Raw genomic sequence first — 20,813 nt, 5'->3', positions numbered from 1 at the left:
TTCAACTATTTAAAGTAAATCAGGTCATGACGCAATCTGACTCATGCGTAGAACCGGTCGTCGTCACGAGAGGACCGTTTTTGTTGACCCCCCCCTCTCGAAAATTGTCGATTTCGGAGTGAAAAAAATGAACGTTTTTGGCCAATTATTCGATATTTTTCGTGCGAAGGATGGGGCTTCAATAGGATACCGAGTTTGTGAATTTTCGTCGTGTCCGTCGAAGGTTTTTAGCACACACAACGCACATACAAACATGCACACATTTTCTCTTTTATTTATGAAAGTATGATAGGTTATGAAAAGGAAGGGCTGTAAAGAGATAGCTTCGAATTTGGGGGCATCAAAACCAAAGCAAAATATGATGAAAGTAAAAATACAAAAGATAAACCCCATAATTTATTATACCATACCTGTTCACACTGAAACACTTATCACAATATTCTGTGGATCTATATTAAAAAACCTTGTTAAACTTTGTGACATATTTCCATTCTACGGAGGTCAGGCGCGAACGAACACCCCATAATTTTATTATACCATATTTCTTCAAACTGAAACTTATTAAAGTATACTTACGCAGATAGATATGAAAAGTCTTTATTAAAGTTTGTGCCTATTTTAATGCTATGGAGTCCAGGCGCGAACACAGACCCCACAATTTTATTATACCATCCCTATTAAGTTAAAACATACTTATCAAAGTATTATTATGTACATCTATATCAAAAACAGTTGTAAACGTTTTTTTTTTACTTTTTAATTTTTTTATTTCCATATTTTGTGGACCAGGCGTGTACGCAGACCCCAGAATTTTAATGAATCATCATTATGCCAGATCAAACATACCCATTCCTGTGTCTCGATACATCTTCTATCATTATATGTGATCAGTTTTCTATAATAGTTAACCATATCGGATCCTATTCGTGACCAAATACACACACACACACACACACAGACGTTCAGCTTATATATATATATATATATATATATATATATATATATATATATATATATATATATATATATACACGAGAGAGAGAGAGAGAGAGAGAGAGAGAAATTCCTTGAGTCCGCTGTCTGTCTGATAGACGGTCTCTTTGGACCTGTGGAACGAATTCGATTTGGCCTTTAATCTGTACAAATAGTTTGTAAAATGTAAAAGTTGAAAAAAAGATATGGAACTTGGCAACCGGAAGTCGATGTAATGTGCTCTTCTACACAAAAACATTTATGCGTTAAATGTGCTTAATATTCAACTATTTCTTATCCATCTGACGATAGCGCAAACGGTAAGGGTAGAGCGTTAAATGTTTTGGTTTGGATTCTAGCTGATATTTTTTTACATAGGCATCACCACTTATTAAGGCCAAGAGGCCGCTCGAGGATAAGGGTTAAAGAGTGTACAGCAGAAATTGGATAATATAGTAATCGTTACTAATGGAAATTCGGTAAATTTGTTAGCTAGTATTGAACGGTTCATCAAAAACTAGTTTACGTTAGACGTGAAGACAACCATATTGTAGTTAGCTGGAAAGCAGGAAAACAAAAGATAATTCCACAGGCGTGCAGTTCTAAGAAAGAAGCTTTGTTCATGGAATCAACGTTTAGGTTTAGGCACAGATAAAGAGTGGGGAAAATAAGTGATAGTCTTTTCTGCTAGACGGACGTGTCTTGTAAAAGTCTGGCGAGGGGGGACCATAGATTGGAGCTCAGCCGAGACCGAGCACTTGCCATGAAAATAACGATAAAGCAGAGACAAACTCGCAACATCGCTTCTATGAGAAAGAGGCTACGAAGTCTATTTTTCAATCTATCAAGGCAGGATGTCCTTTCTAGCAGCTACTGCCCAGATGTGATAACGATACTTTATTCCTGGACGTACCTGGCTCTTATATAGATAGAAAATTGCATCAGCAATCACATATCTATTGGATCGATAGAAAGATCCCACCAATTTTTCCAGCGGCCTTGGCAACGGATTTAGCGTATATGTTCCATTTTAAGATCAGGAGTAAAGGTCAAGCCCATAAGCTTGTCAAAACATAAGGCCTCCACAAGACGAGAGCAATTCATTTCAATTGATGCCAGATGGGGATCAGAGCGTTGGTGATAAAAGCTTGGTTTTAGATGCACTAAAAGTAACAAGCCACCTCTTTCCCCATTGCACAACTTGCTCAAGATCAGAGGAGAAAGAATCAAAGAGAACTTGGTCGTTTACGGTCTTAGATGTGCTACCATAGCTGGTAGTGTCATCAGCATAAATGTCTATGAATTATGTAAGGATAATGTAGATCAGGAAGAGAGTTGGGCCCAGGATGGACCCCTGTGAGACTCCCGCATTAATACTGAGAGCTTCTGGTTTCTGCCCATCAACCACTACTCTTATGAACCTATCAGAGAGAAATGATTTAATAATGGAGAAGAGATTTCCAGCTATACCGTAGCTGGAGAACTTGTGAATTAAACCTTTATGCCATGTTCTATCAAAGGCCTTTGATATGTCAAGAGTAGTTGCCTTAGAAAGGTAGCCTTCGTCGAGAGATTCGCTAATTCTATGAGATATAACCGTTATCACATCTGCTGTAGATCTAGCAGATCGTAAACCATATTGGATGACACTAAGAAAGTTATTTTTGCTGAGATGGTTGACTACTTCTCTATTGACCAGATTCCAGCAACTTACTTATGACGCACAGAAGACTTATTGGCCTGTACTGAGAGGAAGATAAGCGATCGCATGAATTCTTAAATACGAGGCACACTGATAAGATTTTCCAGAGTGACGGGAAATAATTCTCCTTAAGACAACGTTTAAACAGTTTTATAAGGAATGGGCGCGTTCTGGTTGAAGTCTTTTGAGTACTATAATTGTAATACCATCAGGGCCGGTTGCTTTACTGGAACCAAGGTTCGTGATTAGCTTGGCAACATCAAGCACAGATATTTGTATTATATGGAAAAATGCGCGCATAAAAAGGCTCGGAACTATTGTGATTGAATGATAAATATTGCATAAATGTGTGTTTGAGAGCTAATTTTTTTTGGCAATCATTACTAAATATTATAAATTTATATATTAATACAATAGCAATGCCTGGAAAAATCATGGATTATATGGAAAAATGCGCGCATGAAAAGTAATATTCTTAAGATTTTATTAAACCTGGAAAAGTAAAGGACAAGAAATTCAGCCTGGAAAAGTAAAGAACAAGATATTCTAGTAAAGTAAAAAATAAGAATTTTTTAGACTTAAAATATTGCGGCTAAAAAAAAATTTGAATATTGATAAATATTTTATTTATTATTTGCATATGTTGTTGTTTATTGTTGAGTTAGAAAGGGTGTCAGTCGCTGGATTGAGCTTATTTTCCCCCTATTATTTGCATATATTTATGTAGTGAAAATTGTTTGAATAAAATTAATTCATTAGTTAGTTAGTTAGTAGATGGAATTAATAATTTAATAATTTACATAAAAATTAATAATTTTATTATATCATAATTAGGATCATTTAATTCTTTCTAACATATAATCCATGATTTTTCCAGGCATTGCTATTGTATTAATATATAAATTTATAATATTTACTAATGATTGCCAAAAAAAATTAGCTCTCAAACACACATTTATGCAATATTTATCATTCAATCACAATAGTTCCGAGCCAGGGTCTCTACCGAGACTGCGGTTCATGAATTCGTGATCTGTATAGAGCGTAAACTAACAAAAAAGAAGATGGCACTCGGTATCTATTTAGATATCGTTGGAGCTTTTGACAACATACCCTTCAGTAGTATGTTCAAGTCGCTACGAGAACTCAATGTGCCACCAGTACTCATCTGATGGATTGAGTATATGGTGAGGCACAGAACAGTTCAACTACTGAGGGCAACTGTTAAAAGGGAAGTAGTTAAATGAAACCCCCAAAGTGGGATTTTATCACCTTTACTATGGAACTGTATGCTGAATCCTCTTTTAAAGGAGTTTAAAAATAGGAATATTTATGCCCAGGCTGCTGCTGATGACATCGCAGCGCTGGTCGCGGGTTCAAAAGCATCATTGGTCAGACGCATTGCCAAAATGGGACTACATTTTTCATCAAATGTGATAACGAATAATTTGAGTTCATTCAAAGAATATGTATATCATAAAATTCACTAATATTTTTAATCGATAAATTCACCATTTTTTGCTATGAAATCATAAGGAGAGTTAAAAAAAAAAATTAGTTATTAAAAAAGAAGTTCGGTTTTTTAATTATAAAAAAAAAAAAACGATACACGGGATGGAACCTAAAATCTTTCCACCAACCCCGGTACTCTAACCGTTACGCTAACATGTCATATTTGCAAAATCGCAGTAAAAAATATTTATATACAAAAAAGTTATGCAAAATAAAAAAAAGCGTTAGTCACTTATGTACTTACTCTCCTGTTTGTGAACCCACATATTTTGTTGTAACTTTATTCTACTGAACCAATTTTCGAATTTTTTTTTCAAAATTTAGCTAATGAGGGTTTTTATCCAACTATATAACCTGTTTGAAATTTGGTTGCGAACGGAATTAGTGGTGGGGGTTTGAATGTGTCTCGATTCATTCAATATCGGACTTAAGCATATATTCAACCACTACCGTGGTTGAATGATATTACATAGCATGTTTTCTGATACAAGAGGAAATATTGGGGGTTGGCTGCCTTGGTCGCAAAGGATAGTTTAGCTGCAAAGTTCCTGGCAAAGAGTTTAGCTTTGTCTGATGCTGACGAGATGACCTCAGGTCCATTTATGAGAGTTGGGATAGAACACACGCTACTGTTCAGGATTCTGTTTGCTATTTACCAAAACTGGTGGGAACCAAGCCGCTGCTCAGCTACTTTGGACTTCACGGACTGGGCATACAACTCTCTTGCGTTCTTTATTACTTTTTTACAGTGGTTGCTGGCAGTTCTGAAAGCGGCTTTAATCTCAGTACATCTATTACGTTGGAAGCAATGGAAAAAATGATTTCTGTGCGCAATGGCAGCAGAACATTCTGGAGAGAACCACGGCTGGCTGTTAGGTTTTTGCTGGAAGTTTTTCGATGGTATGAAACGGTTTATAGCTACAATTAACCATTCCGTCAGGTCTGATACCATAGAGGAAACATGGAGGCTCTGCTGATATTTTAAACCTTTTAAATCAATACTATTTATTAAACTAGCCTGGGTGTCCGGCGTTGCCCGGGTGTTTGAGTATGTGTTGAGGAAAAAAAAAAAAACACACACACACACAAAAGTGGTAGTAGCCAGGCAGGCAGGCTCGAACCCGTACCACGAAGGAGGAAAAAAACGTGAAAAAAAACCGTAACGTCTTTGCTGTTGCGCCGATTGCCAAACCGGAAGTGACGAATGTTATAATTAAGTCTAGCCAATCGAATAGAGGAGATGACTTTCGAAAATATACGCATAAAAACACCACCCCTCCCTGTAGAAAAGTACCCAGGTGAGGGCGAAGGAATTAAAAAAGTAGCCAATTTTTCGATATCTGTCGTCCGAAAGGTTCGGGCTTCAAAACGATACCTATCTTGTAAAAATCCGTCGTCTCTCTCTCGAAGGTTTTAGGCAGACATACATACATACATACATACATTTAAACAGACATGTGAGATTCATATCATAAATAAAATATAATATTCAATAGAGAAATGGCTTTATAATCCACATGACTTTAAATATGATATATAAGCGTATTTTACGAATGGGCAACGCAAAGCGACCTGCTAGTATGTGTGTGTATATATATATATAATATATAACGAGAGAGAGAGAGAGAGAGAGAGAGAGAGAGAGAGAGAGAGAGAGAGAGAGAGAGAGGGAGTTAATGGTTTTGGTGTCTGCGGAGACCAGGACTTGGTGCTGTGATGAAAACATAGTCGAGATTCAGATTTATATTTCTATTGATTATGCTGTACACTGAATTCCAGCCTCTTCGCATGATTAACTGCTTAATTGAGAATATGTTTTGCGCAGTTGCTGTCATTGCTATATAATCATAATAAGCATTATTGAATACCTTCTACTCCATTAGTTTCTTCCCCAGAACAGCTAGACTTTGGAATTCCCTTCCGGGTCCCTGCTTCCCCGACTGCACTGACATGCAGAAGTTCAAGTGCAACGTGAACCGACATCTTGCTGCCCAACTTCCTACACAGTACGCCTGATGCGTATGTCCCCGATAGTAGCCCCCTACAACAAAGTGGTAATGTACCTTGGTTGGGGTGAAAATGTAATAAATAAAATGAAAGCTCTCACGGATATTACATTAAACAATATCTGATAGTGTACGCAGATATGATGTACTAATGTCACAGAAACCCATGTTTAAACGAAAGTTGAAATATTACGCAAATAGGGAAACAAGACATAAGGTTCAGTAACATTAACATGTTTATGTCTGATCGCATAGACTCTCCCATCTCTCAATCTCTTCCACTCTTGAATGTACACAATGATTTCACACTTTTTAGATGGCTGCTTTATTAGGAATAGGTATCCAGAAATTTGCTGTTGTGACGTAGTTACAGTGCCTTAAGTTTCCAGACTTTTTTGCACAAGCATTTAAAATTGTCATAGACTGTTGAAAATTCAGTATGTTATTGCTAGACATCTTATAGGGTGACTGACAAATTTCTATAATTTAAGAATTTAATAACCAGCTAGAGCAGGAGTTGGAATACAACCTGCTAAAGCCTGATTATCAAGGCTGGTGTGTTTCAAAATTCTAATCCGGACGTGAGGACATTTTAGAAGAATGATATGCAATAAAATTCTTTTTTTTAAACTGCTACAGAAACGCATGGAATGGTAAAGATTGCTTTTGGACCATCTTGTATGAATCAAGCATCAGTTTTTTAGTGGCATAAAAGATCCGAAGAAAAGTAGGGAGTCTGCGAGAGATAACGAGATGTTTGACAGTGATAAGAAAGTCAGAACACTGGACTTGATTGGCCAAATAAAGAATTTCATGACTAAGGCCCGTCGTATGTTTATAGAGACAATACGTGCACAGGTTAATGTCAGTGTAGAAACTGTACACACAATTATTCGCAGAGAACTGAAAATGCAGAAGATTTGCGCAAAGTTTGTCCCAACAGTGCTCAGAAAAGATCAGAAAAAAAACATTGTCATGACAACAGGGAGATGATCGAACTGATCAATTCAGATCGCACAGTCTTTGATGCTCTGGTTACCTGAGATGAAAGCTAGATCTACTTTTAACACTCTAAGACCCAGTAACAGAGTTTTCAGAAGTTTATGATGGTCCCTTTTTTGACAGCACAGGCAGGATCTACATGCACTGGGTTCCTACTGTGTCTCGATACATCTTCTATCATTATATGTAATCAGTTTTTTAAAATAGTCAACCATATAGGAGCCTATTCGTGACAAAATACACACACATTCAGCTTTATATTATAAGATATATATTACAATAGGAAAATGCAAGCATGAAAAGTAATATGATTAAGCTTAGACATGGAAAAGTAAAGGACTAGTTGTTAAAATTAGAAAAAAAGGACAAGATATTCTAGTAAAAAAATAATAAATTTATAACTTAAAATATTGCAACATAAATAATTGATTATGTTATGTTATGAATTAAATTTAGAAAAAAATCTTAATGCTGCAATATTTTAAGTTATAGATTTGTTATATTTTTACTAGAATAACTTGTCCTTTTTTTCCAGTTTTTACAAGTAGTCCTTTACTTTCCCATGTTTAAGCTTACCAATATTATTTTATATTTTCGCATTTTTTTTATTGTAATCTATGATTTTTCCAGGCTTCCAATAAATTCACTTATTCTTTATTTGTCCCCATAAACACATATATAATAACAATTTACGGCTTTCAATACCCCCCCCCCCCAATTATCTTCATTTGATGCTTTCATTCACTTTGTTTCACTTGTTTCTTCTATTGTCGAATTAGTAGCAACAGTATTCGCTGAAGCGACGTAATTGCTATGGAAAACAGTCATAGAAACGTCGCTCACCTCCTTACATAATTTTACGATTTTGAATACCGGAAAATTCATCATAAATTTTATTTTACTGAACGAAAATTGAAAATAAATTTCACAATATAACTGTGAATGTGATCTATAAGCTGTAACAATTGTTTGAAATTTGGTCAAAAAATGAGTAAGAGGTGAAGCTTTAAATCCATTCTAAATGATTGAACAGCTAACTTCTTTTATTAAAAAAATACTCAAGCTGGGATTCAAATCAAAACCTAAAGAAATTGAGTTAAGTGCTATAACCATTAGGCCAGCTAGTCATGATTTCTAAGATAAAATGTTTTTAAACCAACTTATTCTTAACATAAGAAAACTGTCATGTGAACGAGTCGTGCATGCATAAGTCGTGAAACAGTTAACAACAGATGAAAATCCAATGACACTCAAGTACCAATGTTTCCATATTAATCCTTAGCAGTCTCCTTTTTCCGGATACTCCTTTACTATACTAAATACCGATTTACATGCTTCTCTGTAACCAAGACTTCTTTCATAGTTGCTGTCCTTCGTCTGGCCTTCAAGTATATTTCTGAAAATAATACAGCACATAATATTTTGGCCTCTATTGGGGAAAGATATTTCCGAACACGTGGTCACTAAAACGTAAACGCCTGAATATAAAAGATTCATTACCTTAATAAAACGGAATTTATTTTCGACTAGCAGAGCTACCCGGCGTTTTCCGAAGCATGTAAAAAAAAAAACGAAAATGAACTTGCGTTTATGTACACTTGCTAAATGATTTGCTGTGCAATAATTAATAGGACAACTGCATATTTTTAGGACAACAGCATATTCTTTTCATTGCTTTGACTCTCGAGTGTGTATCCGTTGATATATTACATGCTTTTTATATAGAGTGATGTGGTTCTCGCTTGGTTAAGTGTGCCTAGCTGTGTCTGATATATATACTCGAGAGTCAAACGATGAAAAGAATATGCTGTTGTCATAGTTCTAATAATTAATAATAATTTGAAAACAAAAAAAACAAAAAAAAAACGCTGGTGTCTGCCTACTGCTACTAACTTGGAATGGTGGCATGTGAGCGAGAGAAAAATGTATTAAGCAGTTACGATTAAAATAAATATTTGTGGTTTACGTAACTTCAACTAAATCAAAAATTCGGACAAGAAAAATCATTTTTGTTTTAATTTAATTAATAATAATAAAAAAAAAATTCACTCTAGTTGTTTGTTTCCAGTCAACTAAATAATACAAAGTACAAAACAATATTTTAAACATCTTTAACCCTGTTTAAATTCAAAATTTGCTGAAATAAACGTTTCCAAAATGTTTAATAAAAAAACGAAACGTCTATCATATGATGTTTGATAATTCATATGTCGTATGATTTATAAGGAATACTATTATCTTTATTTCATCTTGATTTATCTTTTCACAAACAATAAGTCGTGGCTAAATCAAACATTATCCAGGTCTATATTTTCGAACTTGTTGAAAAGTTAAGTTCAAAATGTCGTACCCGTTAATAGATCCAATAGATTATTTATAAGGAGGTTTCCACGTTTGATAATATAGGGCGTACCAATAAAATGTATACATTCTTTAAATTATCTCAACATGAATACGCCATGCCACGTTCCCAAGACCTGTTTGGGAATAAAGAATGGCACTTCTAGCAGGATGGAGCACTTCTCCGCTACCACCATGGCGTAAGAGCATTTGATAGTCACCTGCGAAGCAGCTAGATAGGACGAAGAGGAAGTATCGAGTACTGTCTATGCCCACAAGATTTGGCCTCCTCCCTATAGATTTTTCTCTTTTTTGGGGGCGGGTGAGAGAATGGGGGCATGTTAAACATAGGGTTCACGCCACAAAACGAGCTACAATGAATGAGTTTAAAGCAACCATTGAAAGATGTGTCACCATACTAATTGAACTGATTAGGAACGTTTTCGATTCAATCAGTGAGCGTTGTCAGCTGTTCATGGACGACAATGGCCAATAATTTGAACACTTCGATAATGAGCTGGTTTCTATATTTGTCCACAGTATTTTGATGTATGAAACTTTTCTTCCTTATAATAAATATTGGTTTTATGATCATTTAAAGAGTGATATCGATTTTATTAGGACGCCCTGTACATGCATGACGAAAGTCGGAGGTTTACGTCGGCCGAAAAGTTTAGAATATAATATGAATTGCTGTCCGAATAATGCAAACAATATAAACATATATAATCTATATGGAGACAATTTTCTCTTTTTTTCTCTTTTTTTTATCTATCGCTATTTTCATGGCAGGTACTTGACTTCTGAGCTTCTATATCTATGATACCCCCCTCAGAAAATTTGCAGAGGACACTCGTTTATTTACCACCATTATCAGTACTTTTTTAATTCTCTATATGTGTACCTAAAACTAAACGAAAATTCTATGAGTTAAGTTACTTTTTCTAGAAGGAATCATCTGTGGAACAGAACACCACTTGAATACTCCCCAGCTTATTATATCGCTTTTAAGTCTTAAGCGAACATGTCTTTGTTGAGACGCCCTCCTAAATAACCAAACCCTGCCCAAATCAAATCAGTACCGATCATTACGATGATGTCTCATTAGTCACCGGGCACTCATTAACCCTTTTCCCCAAGGAGCCTTTATGGTTTGATAAACGACGAGACTCACCTCTAGATGAAAATAAAACTTAGAGAAATATGAAGCAATCATATGAATAATCAGATTAATAGTTCTTGTTTAGTCGTCTTTTATAGGCGCGCACTTGTTACCGACCAACACCTTTCCGTTGTTCACATGTCCTTTTTCCCTTTTCCCATTTTGACAGTTTTATCTCTTCGCGTTTGCTATTCTAGTTAATAGTTTAAATTTAGGTGGTTATCAAATTAATCGTTCCGAACGAAGATAATAAAACGGGTAAGAAAATGTCATTCCCAATTATCCTCCATTGTCTTCCTGTTCAACCTGTCAGAAGTAATTTCTCTCTAATTCGTCTTTTTAATTATTATCGCCCGCGTATGGTCCTAGACATTTGTTACAGCAAACACCACGCATTCATAGTTGAAAATAGTATTGAAGCAGTTGTCTGTGTGTTTGTGTGTTTTGTATGCCCAGCTAAAACTTCAAATACACACAACAAACCCATACAAAGAGGGTATTTTTTGATCACCCTAACTTCCGAAAAATAATATCTAACATTTAGAAGAAAGAATCATCATTTAAGGGTTTGAATAGCTATTCATATCATCGATGTCATAAGTAATACAGTTAATGTTATCATTAAGGCTAGGAAAACAGCATATTCTTTTCATCTATTTGACTCTCGAGTGTGTATCCTTTGATACCTTGTATGCTTTTATATAGAGTTATGTGGTTCCCGGTTTATTATCTGTGTCGGATATATACTCGAGAGCCAAAATAATGAAAAGAATATTTTGTTTTCATAGCCATAGTTATAATGTATTTATAGAACCCAGGAAGCGAGCCAGAACCGCTAACTGTAGATTAAATTTATCGTGTCTTAACTATTGCCATTTATCATTACAATTAAGGAGGTGAAAAAACTTAGTTAAAGTAGTGCTCTGGAGGGCATCCTTAATTTTATTTAATGTTTTCGACCTACTAATTTTGTTTGTCACCGTTCGCTTAAAAAAAAAGGGGAATTTCTCTTTTGGATGGGTGAGAAATTTAACATTATCTAACATCTTCTATTTAAGTTTTATGACTCCGGGCAACGCCAGCTAGCCCTGCTAGTCTGTTCGAAAAAGTCAAGTGACGCTAGAAGTCAGATAAGAGTTAATGAGACGAAACTTACTGGCATCCAAAATATCAAAATTAAGATTTACAAACATATGAAAATACAATGTCAAACTTAAGCGTGAGATGACGCTGAAATAGCTATTTTAAACTTTAATATTACAGACTGACGGACATGATGTTTGAGTGAGAATAAGCTTCCCCAGTCGCATGCGCAGCGACCTAACATTCAATTAGAATTAAACTAGTTAACAAACTCTTTTAGTTGTATAAATGAGTTCTGGTTCTGTTTCATTCGTGGTATTACGGATCATCTGAGATGCCTACCCATCCAGGTTTATTTTGTCCCTATTCCTGTAACGTAGTCCTTCCTTTGCATATTATCTTGTTCAAAAGTCCTCTCGCATTCCAATGTGCTTAACAAGACTCTGCCATGACGACCACGTGGTAATCCGTCCATGTCCGGCCGTGTTTAGTCACGGCCACCGAGAATAAGAAGGTTTGTTAACTAAAAAATGCCAGCAGGCAATGTAGGTAAGATTTGTAAGACTGTCAGTACTATATCAGGACCATTTGAAAAAGAGCAATAAAACATTTTTAAAAAGAAAAAGGAACACAGTTCGATTAATATTGAAACTGAACTCTATTCGATATAAAATATAAATATTATCTATATAAAATTAAGTAATTTTAAAGCAATATACAATTTAATACTGATAAAAGTTAATTATGAATTTAGGAAACAAAGAATTAAATAACATTAAACACCAACGATGAATAATTTTAAAAGTGAAAACAAACGATAAATAATTTTAAGAATGAAAACAAACGATAAAATACAAAAAAATTGAAATAAAACAAATAATTTAAATACAAACAAACAATAAAAGTTACTAGTGCAGAAGTATTTTTTAAATTTAATTTAGAGAAAAATCACAAGGGTTGAATGTTGTTTTTTGGAATTTTAGAGATTTTTCGGACTAATTAATGTTCTCATCTTGCGTGTTTATTTCACAACGTTTTATCATCGAATCTTGACTTCTTTATTACATCCTCAGGCCGAAAATGATGTTCACACACTTAAAAACATAATGAAAGAAAACATTCATACTATAATGTAAACTATTGCTAAAATCTAAGAAAAGACAGTAAACAAACATTTACAATAATATTAATCACAGTGTAGTATCTGTTCTGATGCTACACTTCATTTGTTCTGTCCTCGGTCAGTGGAGGAGAAATCCTTCATGACTGACGCAATTTTTATTTTATTTTTGTTCCTATCCAGAGTGCCCCTTTTTGGGGAGCTAGATTTTCCCACATTAAAAACCGACCTTGTCTGTACCCTCGTGGGGAGGCAAGTAAATAAATTTAAAAAACAATATTTTTGACAATTATTCTCATGTAAAAATTATTTGTTTATTATTTTTAAAAGAACCAATCAATTTTAATATATAACGCTCAGTCACGGCTAATTTCATTAATAGCCGCGTGGTGAATAATTTTCAAACCGACTTCAGAAAAAATTTGGAACTTTCAAAATAATTTGGAAATAATCAATGAAAGGTTTTATTCATTACTAAAAAGACATTTTGACCATTATTCTCATGTAAAATTATTTGTTTATAATTTGCAAAACTAAAACAAAATTAAATTAAATTTTCAACCTTCTTGATAGACTTTTTAGCCTTGTAAGAATATAAACAGTTAAAAATATCAACATAACATTTGCTGTATTAGCAATGAATAGTATTGTTTCTTTAATTTATATTAACAATGTTATCAAACGTTATGAAAGTACTTGAATACAGTTCTAATTAAATACACGTTTAATTATTAACAAATAACATTACTTACTTTACTATATTTGGTTGGAATAAAAATTTTCCCTTCTAATGGGATGTATCCACATTGAGAAAAATTATGGAAAAGAAAATGTATGTACTTTGGGGCCTTTTGGATAATTTCCCCGGTAATTTGGAACAACGCAAGAATACACCATGTTAGCAAACTGGAAACTAGAGGAAACTGCTGCTGATAGCCTAGACCATATACCTACAACTGAATCTGATAATGACGTCACGCTGTCATGTGCATCGGCCTTTTTTACTCTCGGTAGCCACGGTTTAGTGCACGTATTTTCCTACTGTACACGAGCCGCCCGTGTCCACGTTTATCTCTGTCCTCGTAAATGTCATCCCCGGTCAGTGTCAACGTTCTTCTTTCTATAATCTTTTTTTCCCGTCTTTCATTGCCGTCACCTCACACACCGCTCGACCATTTGCATAGAGCTGCCATACGCGTGTCCCCGCTCTATTACATACCCGGCCAATATGGTACATGTATTAGATGATACCAACGATGTATATGAAACCCATTCTTCTTTCCTTTCTTGTTAAAACCACCCACGACACAGTTAACGCTTAGGAGAGGTAAACTAACCTCCCCCATTTAGCAATTCATTTGGTTGTCATTAATTTGGAAATTTTTTAATATCTCACTCTCTTATCTTAATAAAAGTGTATATACTCTTTTGTAAATAATAGTTAACTAAACATCTGATGATTGCTGAATTAAGTTAGAATAGAAGCACTCACTCAGAACGCACCCATGTCGTGTACAAGAACCCACTGTTAATTTTATACGCCGGGCCCTTCTGCTTGTGCGTTAATAAAACTTCTAAAATACGGTTGTGATGCGAGTAAGTGGTAAATTTAATTCGGATTTTTCGATTAGCGATTTTCGATACTTATCGGAAGCATTCCGATACTAAACTGATCCAAGAAGTCAATTTGTCTGAAATTTAAAAATAATTTACTTTGGTCACCCATTTCGGAGTCCATAGGGATTTTTTTCTATTTATTCTCTGTGGTCGTCTCCTTTTTTTTTTTTTTTTTGTTTTTTTTACTACTTCTTCTCATAACAATCTATCCAGAATGTCCCTTTTTGGGGAACTGGATTTTCCCCAGATTGAAAACCGACCTTGTGTCTAACTCTGCCCTCGTGAAGCGGCAAGTAAATAGGAACAGTGTATATATTAATACCATAGTACCTTTAACGTATGTATGCACGTGTGTCATCGATTCCAGATTATAAATGATTCGATCAGGAGATCCTATTTATTAAAAAGAAAGATAGAAGTCGATAACATAATATAAACATTAAATTATTAGCAAATAGATACGCTAATTTAATGTTCGTAATATGTTATCACTTTGTGTCCTCCATTTTAATAAGTAGTATCTTCCGATCACTGGATTCGCAATGTAAAAAAAAAAAAAAAAATTAAAAATGAAGTCGCTTTTGGACCGTACGTGAAACTAAAATATACTTTCGTGGCTTTTTGGCTAGAATCCAAGGGTAGTATCTGTCTTGTCTGAAGATGGTATAATGATATCGTGGAATTTCCGTTCGCGCCGGTCATCCATACAATGGACATATATCATAGACTTTTATGAGGATATTCGATATAAACCGTAATTACCAGATATAATCAGACGCTTCATTAACCAGATAACTTTGATAAGTACTTTTACAGTTTTAACAAAAGGGCTACAATAATATCGCTTGGTCTCCATTTACGCTGAACATCCACAGAATGCCAAGCAGCAATATATTACATATGGAATTTCCACAAAGTCCACTAGTATTAATGATAATCTATATATTAATACGATAGCACGTGTGTTATTTTCTGTGTCACGCTTACATCCGGGTCGTTTAATTATTATGTACCTTCATTTCTTGTCATAAATAATTTAACCAAGAATTCTTCATAAGTTTTAGTGGTGGGACGATTCAAAATGTTTTCTCGATTCCGATCCAATTACCGATTCCGTTCTAAATTTCCGATTCCGATTCGATTCCCGATTCCGATTCTTTTAATATTTATAAATATTTAGAGAGTTTCTTTTTTTTTCGTAAATTTTCAAATTATTACATAAATCCCCGGATAATTTTCGAGTATATTTTTTCTCAAATGTTTTCCTTGTAATGTATTGCAAATTGAAAGACAGCAAAACGTTTATTTTGATTTTAAACAAGGTAAAAATGTATGTGTTCGTCGCCAGTATACAACATGCTACTTGAAAGTTTTCATAAACAGTTGAACTCGTACCCGGAAAACTCATCCCTTTTTGCTAGGAAGGAAAACTGGTCCCTTATTGAATAAATATCGATTGAAAACACATTTCATGACCGTTCTTGAAGGAGATATTATTTTTAGAGGCGATTACGCACCTTCATAATATTTAAAAAAAAATATTTTTAACTCTTGTTTGAAAAAAAAAAAAACTTGATCACGGAGTCAAAACACGAAAAACGAAGCAATATATTTATTTAAAAAAAAACTTTAGTTTTAACACTTTTTGTGTAATTATTACGAAAGAAAAATAAAAGAAAGAAAACATACGTATTATCAAAGAAAGCAAATGTTTTATTTAGAAGAATTAATTTAGTTTAAACAATTCTTGTGTTGTTACAAAACAAACAAAGAAACAAAAAAAAAACACGGTACTTATGCATTTTTGGTATCGCGTTGAAATAATAACGTTATTATTTTGAAAGCCATTCTTAACATGGGGGAAGGTATCGCTTAAAAGTCATCTCGGGGGCACTCCTGCAGTATGCAGGCGGCGGATATTGTTGGGGGCGATAACTCCAATTTCTTCTTGGTCAAATAACGCGGCAAATAAGAAAAAAAAAAACAAGATATTTTTTCAGAGCAGAGAAATATTTGAAAATCAACACATTTATTATAAATAAGAGTAAAATAGCTTCTTTTTTTTTTTTTTTTTCGAACAAATAAATAATTTTAATGAAACGTTATTTTAAATTAAAGCAATTTTAAAGGGTCAACAACAAATTAATTATTTAAATGTTTTTTGATCGAGAAGCGCGACCTGGCGACAGTTTAGTGAAACTTACCAAGAAAACATGGCCGCCGTCCACATACTGCACAAGTGCCTTTTGTTGTTTCGTGAACACAAAATGTGTTTTCTATTTTTGTTTCTTTTTTTTCGCAATAACACAGGAAATGTTAAAAAATAAAGTAAATATATGGTTTCGTTTTCATGTCTTCCGTTCGGTTTCGTTACATAATCAACCGTATTCACTTCTAGTAGCTTGATTTTTTTCCGAGCAGTGATCTTGGACATTACCTAAAGTATATAATTTTTTTTGGGGGGGAGGAGGGACTCGTTTTAAAACTATATCTACCTCAGTATTTTCTTTAATGTCCTATTTTTTTAGCGATTATCAAGACCCCTAAGATGTGGTCCCCTCATGTCGGACATTATTTCTCGTTCTCACGTAACACTCAACGCCCCTTTTTTAGCTCAATAAACGCTTCAAAATAAATTAAACCAATAACAACTTAGCCAGATAGGTAGAAAAATCGATTTGGCCTTTTAAAAACAATATCTCCTTCAAGAACGGTCATAAAATGTGTTTTCAATCGATATTTATTCAATAAGGGACTAGTTTTCCTACCTAGCAAAAAGGGATGAGTTTTCTGAGTACGAGTTTTTCGGGTACGAATTTTCCAGGGAAAAGTTTTCCCAAATTCGTTTTGGGTATTTTAAATGCAAATGAATTTTTTTTTTAAGTTAACAAACTTCTCAAAATTTGCTCTTCCAAAGTTTTGATAAACCTGTGAGATTTTCATCTGTATTTTTACTTGTGCCAAAACCAAACAAAATATAAGGAAACATGAAATATTTCAAAGGATGTGGTGATCCGACAAAACCAGTGCCATTAAAAAATGTCAAACATTTTAAATCTTTATTGACCAAGAGCGAAGTATCTAATAGGCAACACATGGCCATTAATCAAATAGGTGCGAAAATCTTTTAAAAACCTGTGATATTAAATAGACAATTGAACTCTAGAACATTTACTTTGCTTACAATAAAAAACATAATAAAAAAACAAATTAAATTAGGTTTGGAGAGTCTGAGAATTTCTTTGGGTTAAAAAAGGTGCCATAAAATTTGAATTTTTTCAGAAAAAGCTAATGACAACCACCCCAATGTACAATTGGTGCCAACGAAATTTACCTCCCTCCCTACGCCCAGAGCATTGTTAAAAATCATATGAACTCCCTCCGATGAGGGCACATAGACATTTTAGCGAATAGATGCGAAACAGTTACAAAGACAATAGACAATTCATAAATGACCAATAAATGAAATAAAATTAAACTCTGCTAATCAATGTTAAATCTGTAAATGAGATTTATAACTCATTTTGTGGCCCTTCTTAGTCTTATGTTGTAAAGAACAACTAACAAAAAACAATTTGTGCTCATTGTTTTATTAAAAAATTTTAAAGAATAGGTTTGGAATTGGAATTTAGACTATAATTTTTCCTATCTCGATATCGATCCCGATACCCCCAAAAGTTCCGATTTTTCCGATTCCCGATTCCGATTCATCGTCCCAATATATATATATAGTCCCAACATATATATATATATATATATATATATATATATATATATATATATAATTTTTCTTTCATAATTTTTTATTTCGGTTTCGATTCAAACTAATGCACCCAAGTTATATGGATATATCTTTTTCTTATTCTTGAAATCGCAATTTTATAGTATATAAAAACATATATAACATGGACTTTATAATAATATATACGAAATCTGCAAGAATTAAAATATCATATTTAAGCGTACTTTACGACCAGGCTTTGCCAGGCGTTCGTGCTAGCTCAGATAAATACTTTTTCAGTTTTAACAAAAAAAAATCTACAATCATATAAGAGTGTCTCCATTTACACTGAACATCTACAGAATGCCAACATCAATATATGACATATAAGTGAGTCTCCTGTGGAATTTCCACAGGTCCCGCTAGTAACAATAATAATCAGAAATGAATCCATATAAACTGCAAACACTAACTTAAACTGTAACAGACGTAAATTAAAAAGATGAGAACTGCACATTAATGAAAAGAAAGTTGAAATTGCAACAAATCTTATAAACTGTGCCCCCCACCCGCAACAAAAACATCACTTCTTGTTGATACCACACAAAATGGCCAGAAATAGCAATGGAAAGGCACTAAACCAAACTTCCACTGGGTGATCGCGAAGACTGCTGGGATCTTAGGGAGGCTTATTGTCGCTGAAAATCCGACGAGGACAGATGGTCCTTGCCAGCAAGAAATCAAGTATCACCGGTTGTTCTCATAGCAAAAAAGAGATTTTCAATGACCATCGAGTATTAAAAAGCTGAAAAGGCTTATTGTCACCGATAACTCATGAAACAACATCGATTGTTATCAGCAAAAGCTGATGATGGCCTGTGTGCGAACTCATGGTGATATATTTCTTTGTCATTGTTGTAAACCAAGAGCGATTTTATCAAGAAATTAGGTAAGTTGCCACAAGTATTTTTCAGCTGCAGTTTTGTTTAATTAATGTATCGACCCCGAGACTACTTTATTTTCTGCCTTTTTTTATTCGAAGATATGAGAAAGAATAAATTTGATAATTGCAGCATTACCAATTTACCACCACGTTCCAACTTTCCGCGGCTAAATTTTCTTTATTGCGATTAGATATTAGTAGGAGAAAAAAAAGGAAAAGAAGTTACTTTTTTTTGCTTAACTTTATAGTCTTCGAAATAAAACGATACTTACAATAGTGATACTAAGCGTGTTTTTTTAGCCATTTTTATTTAATGGAAACTTAAAAGGTATTTTATGCCAATGCCATTTTGTGGCTAGGAGGAGATAAAATTTATACAAAGACACATTAACAGTTCATTTTAACTTTCATTTATCGTATAACGTTTTTTATATTCATTGCAGGATCATGCGATATTGCCCGGGTGAATGGCATAACAACCGCATATCGGATTTATTCGTAATATATTATTAACAGAGCACGGACGTGCGTATGCAAAGACATACGAAATGATGTCACCGGTAGAAAAAAAGTTTCTAAACAGGACGATCAGGTTAAAAACGTGAATGACGTAGGCGACATCACAGCCGTGAAGTCACGAATGGCAAGAGAATGGGGAAATAAATTTCGTTGTTGTAAAAACAGGTTCGAGTTATTCTTTTTCTTGGTTTTCTTTACGAGGTATACTGTATACAACGTGTGGGTCCCGTGTGCAAACGTATGTACAACGTTACAATTAATGTATGTGGCAGCAATGTCTAAATGTATGAGAAATTTCAAAAAGATTACTAATCACCATTAATGCTTATTACAAAACTCCCAATTTTTCAATTATATTTATTACTAGCTGGACGCCCGGCGTTGCCCAATCGTGCAACACGCTTACACATGATCTTTTAATTTATGCAGATTGCATTTGTATTATTATGGAATCAATCCTCATTTGAATATTATATATTAAGAGGTATAATTTGCCCTGTTGACTAATTCGCAAAAAAAAAAAACAATAAATAAATAAAATAAAATAAATAAATACATAAAATAAATAAAATAAAAATAATAATAATATCGTTCATCAAATTCCGTCTATATTTGTTTACAATATCACGCCAGCTAATAATTGGGTTTGACGATCTCAAAAATAATCTTTCTTATCTTTTAGATAAACAAGAATTTTTACAGGGGATTTTTTTCGTTACACCTGCCAAGGTTACGTCGGTGTAACGTTAAAAATCTCCACCTGTAAAATTTTTTTTCTATGTATAAGAAACTAAAAACTATTTTGAAGATCAGATTTTTTGTTCTATTTTCGATACTTGTCGGAGAAATTTCTGTATAATATATATATATATATATATATATATATATATATATATATATATATATATATATATATATATATAACTGTCAGAAATATAAATTACTTATGTGTGAAATTTTCAAAAGATAGGCTCAGCCGTTTTAGAACCTTTGTAGGAAATATATATATATATATATATATATATATATATATATATAACTGTCAGAAATATAAATTACTTATGTGTGAAATTTTCAAAAGATAGGCTCAGCCGTTTTAGAACCTTTGTAGGAA

General features: G+C 33.8%; 1 long non-coding RNA gene across 2 annotated transcripts in view; it reads left to right on the top strand.

The window, feature by feature from the left end:
* Positions 1–20,198, top strand: part of LOC145283714 (uncharacterized) — a 617,725-nt gene extending 597,527 nt beyond the window's left edge. For both annotated transcript variants that reach the window (XR_013868712.1, XR_013868711.1), the window contains exon 3: positions 19,624–20,198. This is a non-coding gene — a long non-coding RNA (uncharacterized LOC145283714). The remainder of the gene's footprint in view (positions 1–19,623) is intronic.
* The last annotated feature ends 615 nt before the right edge of the window (positions 20,199–20,813 follow it).

This window comes from Euprymna scolopes, chromosome 8 (genome assembly GCF_053919585.1).
Source record: "Euprymna scolopes isolate OS-2025 chromosome 8, ASM5391958v1, whole genome shotgun sequence".
Taxonomy (NCBI): Eukaryota; Metazoa; Mollusca; class Cephalopoda; order Sepiida; family Sepiolidae; genus Euprymna; species Euprymna scolopes.
Note: the sequence above shows the minus strand (reverse complement) of the source record. Positions and strands in the feature narration are given on the sequence as shown.